Source organism: Lepus europaeus, chromosome 16 (genome assembly GCF_033115175.1).
Source record: "Lepus europaeus isolate LE1 chromosome 16, mLepTim1.pri, whole genome shotgun sequence".
In the NCBI taxonomy this organism is placed as follows: Eukaryota; Metazoa; Chordata; class Mammalia; order Lagomorpha; family Leporidae; genus Lepus; species Lepus europaeus.
Genome location: NC_084842.1, coordinates 46,019,140 through 46,026,770, shown reverse-complemented (window position 1 = coordinate 46,026,770; position 7,631 = coordinate 46,019,140).

The following is a 7,631-nucleotide window of genomic DNA, read 5'->3' as shown; positions in this document are numbered from 1 at the left end:
ATTAGGGTGCAGGGGTCTTCATGTTTTGCTGAAACTCAAGACATACTTCTGTTTGTGAGTTTCTAATAAATTACACACAGTGTAATCCTGATTTGTCTTTCTTTGGTCTTTTGGTCCTTTCTGCTTTTTGGCAGCCAGTTCTTGTACACTGGTTCTTCTGAAGCAATTGGTGACTCAGCTAGGAGACAGGAAACGGGGAATGGAACTTCTATGGGGAAAATCTAGGCTGGCCATCTACCTCTGTAGGGGTGCAAGGTGCCTTGTATGCTGGATACTTATGGCCTGCCATGTACGAAGATGCCCCCAAAATGCCAATGGGACTTGGGAGGGATATCTAGATAGATTATTAGGAACTTAACAAGCTAATGCCTCCCTCACATGCTGTTGTTTCTAATATTAGTCAGGTTTTAGAAAAACTAACATCCTCTCTTGGTTCTGTTCATCCTGTTTTAGATTTAGCTAATGCATCTTTCAGCATCTCTATACAGGCAGATTCACAATATAGATTTCCTTCAAATCAGAGACCAGACAGTGGACATTCCAAGTACTGCCCAAACGTATCTCCATAATTCTCATGTCTGTCATGGCATGGTGGCTTGAGACTTTGCCCTGTAGATCCTGTTGGCATTTCTTGGTTTCACTGTATTATGATAGTGTGTCAACTGGTGACTGTGTTCTCCTATAGGATACAATGTATCACCTTTACACCAAGGCAAGAGGATGAACAATCAACCCCCCAAAAATTCAAGACCCTGGACTATCCATGAAGTTTCTTGGGGTTGTATAGTAGGATAAGATCCATTTAATAGTTAGAATGGTGTTTGATACCCCATATGATAAAAGATATGCAGGTTTTTGTGGGACTCTTGGGTTTTCGTTGGTGGGCTTCATTCCCCATTTAGTAATGCCTATGCCCACTATATTAGCTAATTTTAAAAAATGACCGCATGGGACTAGAGTGTCTTCCAACAGGAAACATTCAAAAGGGAAAATGTTTTGACAGTATGGGCACATGACTTGGACATCCCCCTACCTAGCACACCGGTACAATTAGATGTCACCAGTACAGCACAGTTCAGCACACAGCATTAGCTGGAAACTCCGACAAGCACAATCAGGACAACAGTTTCCTAGTTTTTGGTCACTGCTCTTGAAGGGAGATGCACTTCTTTATACCAACAGTTCCTGAAAATGTACAATGTTCTGTTACAGGTAGAACCACTGGTGAAGACTGTGCCAGCACTGGCCTACATAATGGATAGCTGTATGATCTATTTCAATGGCCTCAATCTACTATGGCACAGATGCTTACCTTAAGAAAGTGGCATGGATATTTACAATGAAATGTCCTATACACTAGTTTATTGGCACCTGGTTGCAGACAGTGCTGGGCATGGTTACTTCTGAAATCACCTCACTGCTTTAGGTGCCTGGGATGACCCAAGCACCTGGGCCCCTGAACCCGTGTGGGAGACCTGGAGGACGCTCCTGGCTCCAGGCTTCTGATTGCCCCAGCTCTGGCCGTTGGGGCCATTTGGGGGAGTGAACAAGTGGATGGAAGACCTTTCTCTCTGTCTCTCCCTCTCTCTGCCTGTGACTCTACCTCTCAAATAAATAAATAAAATCTTTTAAAAGAAGACACTACACATATATTTTCCTATTTATACATCTATACTAGAAAACAGCTTGATATAATTTATATTTACAGGGTAATCAACATTAAAATGCACAATATACCTTTTCTATATATCAACATGAAAATTTCTCTAATATAGACCAAGTGTTGAGTCATAAAAATAAATCTTAGGGCTGGTGCTATAGTGCAATGGCTTGAGTCACTGTCTGTAGTGCCAGCATCCCAAATGAGTGCCGGCTTGACTCCCAGCTGTTCTACTTATGATCCAGCTCCATGCTAATGTGCCTAGCAAAGCAGCGGAAGATGATCCAAGTGATAGGGACCCTGCACCCATGTGGGAGACCTAGATTGGCTCTTAGTTTTGGCCTGGCCCAGCCCTGGTTGCTGCAGCCATTTGGGAAGTGAATCAACAGATAGAAGATCTTTCTCTCTCCCTCTGTCTCTCTCCCTCTCTCTCTGTAAGTCTAATTTTCAAATAATAAATAAATCTTTCAAATAAATAAATAAATAGATCTCAATAAATAAAAATTATAGAATATATTCCCTAACCATATGGTATTAAGTTAGAAATCACCAATATTAAGTTATAATAAGAAGTCCAAGTATTTGTATATTTAAAACCACACTTACAAAGAACCCTGTGCTTAAGAACAAGTTTCAAGAGGAATTAGAAAACAATTTGAAATAAAGTAAAGTGAAAATGTAATGTGCTAAAATTTGTATGATGGATGGGGCTGGCACTTTGGTAAATCAGGTAAAGCCATTGCTTGTAGTGCCAGCATCCCATATGGCTGCAAGCTTGTGTCCTGGATGCTCCTCTTCCAATCCAGCTCTCTGCTAATGCACCTAGGAAAACAGCAGAAGATGGCCCAATTCCTTGGGCCCCTGCACCCACGGGGGAGACCAGAAAGAAGCTCCTGGCTCCTGACTTTGGATCAGCCCAGCTCCGATTGCTGTGGCCATTTGGAGAGTGAACCAGTGGATGGAAGATCTCTCTCTCTCTCTCTCTCTCTGTCTGTCTCTCTCTCTTCTTCTTCTTCCTTCTCCCTCTCTCTGCCTCTGTCTCTGCCTCTCTATAACTCTGTCTTTCAAATCCATCAATCAATCAATCTTTAAAAATACTGTGTGATGCAGTTAAGGCAATATGTTGAGGGAATGTATAGCTTTAAGTGCTTCTATTATACAATAATAAAGTTTAAATTAAATTACCTAAATCTCCACGTTAAGAAGTCAGGAGAGGAAAAGCAAGTTAAATACAAAGCATGTAGAAGGAATAGCATAGTAAAGATAATACAGTCTGTTCATAGATGACATGATTGTCCCCTGTAAAACATATGAAAGGATTGACAAAGAAAAAAACTCCTGGAACTAATAAAATATTACAGCAAAGTTGAAAGATATAGGGCTAATATACAAAAGTAAATTATTTTCCAGCAGTGAATAAGTAGAACTTAAATTTGAAAAATACCGTTTACATTAGTACCTCTGAAATAAGACATTTCAGTATAAATCTAGAAGAATATGTACAAAATATAGATGAGAAAAGCTATAAAACTGATATAAGAAATCAGAGGAGAACCAAGTACATTTAAGATAGTCCATGTTCATGGATACTATTAAATTAGATGATTAGAAAGTCATTGACCTAAAATTGTATCCTGAATTTAAGTTCCTACACAACAAATCACAGCCTAACAAAGAGAGGGTGACACAAGAAGAAAAAGAGAGAGAGAGAGAGAGAGAGAGAGAGAGAGAGAAACACTCCATCTTCTGGTTCACTCCCCAAAGCCTGCAACAGCCAGACCTATGCCAGTTTGAAACCAGGAGCCTGGAACTCTACTTGGGTCTCCCATGGTAGTGACAGGGATCTAAGTACTTGAGCCATCATCCACTACCTTCAAGGTACGTTAGCAGGGAACTGGATTGGAAACACTGGCTTGAGTCCTGGCTGCTCCACTTCTAACTCAGCTCCCTACTAACGTGTTTAGAAAAGAGTGGAATATGGCCTGAGTGGTTGGGCCCCTGCCACCCACATCAAAGACTTAGATGGAGTTCCAGGCTCCTGGCCTAGGTCTGACCCAGTTCCATCCATTTTGGCTACTGGGGAGTGTAACCAGCAGGTGGAAGATTTCTCTCTCTCTAACAACCTTTCAAATAAATCTTTTTAAAAAATACATGCTCTCATATAACGGTGGTTACCAGAGGCTGGAGAGGGAAGTGGAGGAGGAGGGCTGGAGAAGGTTGATAGTTACTACGTTGCAGCTAGATAGGAGTAAGAAGTTCTGGGACTCTATTATACAGCAGGGCGACATAGATAATGTACTATATATTTCTCTATTTAAAAAGATAGGATTTTGAATGCTTTGACTATTAAGACTATAAAGACTATGTTAAATGCTTGGAGGAATACATAGATTTACCCTAATTGGATATTATGTAATGTGTACATGTAACAAAACATCACACAGTACCCCATTAATTTGAACACATTTTATGTATGTCTATTAAGATAAAATAAACTTACAGCAGATGCAAAAAGGCATCCCTTGAGCCTTGGTCCACTGGAATTTTTAATTATATTTCACTGGGTTTTTAGGACTAAATCACAGTGTGAACTCAGAAGTAAAATCCAGGTTAGCAAATGCTTTCCATAGCTTTTTTTCTTCCCAGCTCTCTGCCTGCCTCTGCCAGAGGGGAGCAATATCTGAAACAGTCCTTTTCACCTTGTTCTTTTGATCATGATCCAATACTCTCCCCAAGGGATCAGCCTCTCCATGTTCTGGCGACAGACCTCTCATGACCTCACAAGCCCTACAGTCAATTCAACTCCATACATACTGTCCTGATTAATTGTCAGCTCACTGCCACCAGTCAGTGGAACTCCATTGGTTTCTCACTTGGACATCCAGCAGTCTTCCATGATCTCTCCCCTCTAATGCTTCGCAAGATCTTTCCATCTAATTTAAATTCTTCTATGGCTCCCTAAGACCTACGAAATGAAATCTAAATTCTTACTTTCAGAAAAGCCCATAATCTGGCTGCTCCTTATTTTCCCAGTCACTTTCCCCATTTCTTTATTTCTCTAAGACTAGGAGTCCTTTCTCATACTTCTATACAGTCTGTGATCTGTCTGATGAGACCTACCACTCCCATCAGCCGGGATCATCATGAAACATCTCATCTTTCAAGACCCAGCTCAATGAACTTCTCTCCATCCCTCAAGTACAGTCAGGCTCCTTGGCTTCACATTGTATGTAACACTGTATTGGATCTATTTGCTAGCTAGTCTGTATGCTCCCTGAAAGCAGAGTTTTTGTTTTCTGGTTTTTATTTTTATTATTTTTTAAAGGTTTATTTATTTATTCGAAAGTCAGAGTTACACAGAGAGGGGAGGCAGAGAGAGAGAGAGTTTTTCCATCCCCTGGTTCACTCCCCAGATGGCTGCAACAGCTGGAGCTGTGCCGATCTGAAGCTAGGAGCCAGGAGTTTCTTCCAGGTCTCCCATGTGGGTGCAGGGGCTCAAGGACTTGGGTCATCTTATACTGCTTTCCTAGGCCGTAGCAGAGAGCTGGATTGGAAGTGGAACAGCCGGGACTAGAACTGGTGCCCATATGGGATGTTGACGCTTCAGGCCAGGGCGTTAACCCACTGCGCTACAGTGCCGGCCCCGTTTTCTGGTTTTTAAATCTTATCTTTTTTAAAAACCTTCTGTTGTTCAATGAATAAATGAATGAGAGTGATTGAGGAAATGAATGAATTCACCCATACATTTGGAATTTCCATGAGAATATCTTAAAGTATAATCTCTCCTGTCATACACAAGGAAGGCAAAGCTTCATCAAAGCCCACTGAGTTTGGTTTTAAAAGAAAAATAAAAAAAGAAAGAAAACTGCCATTACCTATAGTCGAATAAGCTCTACATCAACAGGCATATGAAAGGGCATTGGTTCAGAGGCCATTGGAGTTAGCCTACCCTTCTGATATCCACTTGAACTATCTTAGTTGGTTTTCTGTTGCTAGTAGCCCAATATCATACACTGGGTAAGTTATAAAGAAGAGAGGTTTATCAGGGCTCATGGTTCAGGTCCAAGGTTGAGGAGTTGCATCCAGTGCTGGCCTTTTCGCAGGCAGAGTCCTTAGGTAGCACAGGGCACCACCTAGTAAGACAGTATAAAGCCACTAGGATTAAACAGGGTGGCCCCACTCTGGTGGCCTTATCTTATTTTAGAACTCTCCCCAAATCTGGTCCACTTAACCGATGTGCAGCAAGCCAACTGCCAATACTGGGGTGGAGGAAAAAAGTAGTTTACCTTGCAATGTGCAGAACAAAGAGTCAGCTATTGCTTAACTCCCAGGCTCCCCAAGGAATTAAGGGTGGTGAATCTTCTATGTCAAAGTTGGGGTTAAGCAGTGTATGGTTAAGCTCATGTACAGGTCTCTAGTTTGTCCACCGTGTTCATGGCCTCCCTTAGATTGCTCAGACATAGGAGGCTGGTGTGTTGATGATGCTGTGATGGCAAAGTGGGCTCTGACCTATCCAGGGTCTGTAAGTAGGTTGGTTATTCCTTGTCTTTATTAGGTCCTGAAGTCCCTGTGAAACATCTCAAAATAGAGACTAGCATTAGCTTGTTAACTATAGAGGGGACAATTGGATTCTGAGTTTTGTGATCTGGAGTCCTGGGCTGGCCTGATCCTTGCACCGCTCCTTTAATTTAGTGAATTAATATTAGTGAGAAGCTGCTTCTAATCATCAGGTTGAAGACAGAGGAACTGCAAGCTGAAGGAGAAAAACCGAGGCCTGATGCTATCTATGTGAAAGGCACTGGGGTAAGGGTCAGTTTCCATCTCATCCTATCACCTGCCAAAGACCCTAGTTATAAATAGCTGAGTTAAGTTTTTACCCTCTTACTATCTCACAACAAGGATTAAATTTCAACATACCATAGCATAGTCCTTCACTGTGCCTAATGAACAGTTATTCCAAAAACAAAACAAAACAAAACAAAACCCATGCAATATGTTGCTGGAAAAGCAATCTCTGGTTAAGGGAGTTCTGCTGCTAACAAATGCTGGGTTTGGTTGTATGGCTCTTCTTCCTGAGTCCTAATGTGTGAAAGGTTGGTGTACAGCCTAACCATTCCCTCCCTTTCACCATCTTCCTTTGTAAAAGGGCCTGAACCAATGATTTTCATATGTCTTGTGGACATCCAGTTCCTTCTCTTCTTGCAATGTGTTCAGTTGATGCTGTTGTCTTAGTGGCGGGATAATCTTAAACAGCATGCATTAAGAAGGACCTCTTGAGGCCGGTGCTGTGGTGTAACAGGTAAAGCCTCTGCCTGCAGTGCTGGCATCCCATATGGGTGCTGGTTGGAGTCTCGGCTGCTCCACTTCTGATCCAGCTCTCTGCTATGGCCTAGGAAAGCAGTGGAAGATAGCCTGAGTCCTTGGGCCCCTGCACCCACGTGGGAGACCTGGAAGAAGCTCCTGGCTTCGGATCGTTGCAGGTCCAGCTATTGCAGCCAATTGGCGAGTGAACCAGTGGATGGAAGACCTCTCTCTCTCTGCCTCTCCTTCTCTCTGTGTAACTCTGACTTTCAAATAAATAAATATTTTTAAAAGAAGCACTTGTTACTTCCTCTAGCACTCTATGCATTCTAAGCAGGTTCTTCTTCTTTTTTTTTTTTTTTTTAGAATTTATTTATTTATTTGAAAGGCAGAGTTACGGGGAGGCAGAGGCAGAGAGAGAGAAAGAGAGAGTCTTTTATCTGCTAGTTCACTCTCCAAATGGCTGCAATGGCCAGAGCTGGGCCAATCCAAAGCCAGGAGCTAAGAGCTTCTTCCAGGTTTTCCATGCAGGTTCAGGGGCCCAAGGACTTGGGCCATCTTCTACTGCTTCCCCAGGTCATAGCAGAGAGCGGGATTGGAAGTGGAGCAGCTGGGACTCAAACCGGCGCCCATATGGATGTCAGCACTGCAGGTGGTGGCTTTACCTACT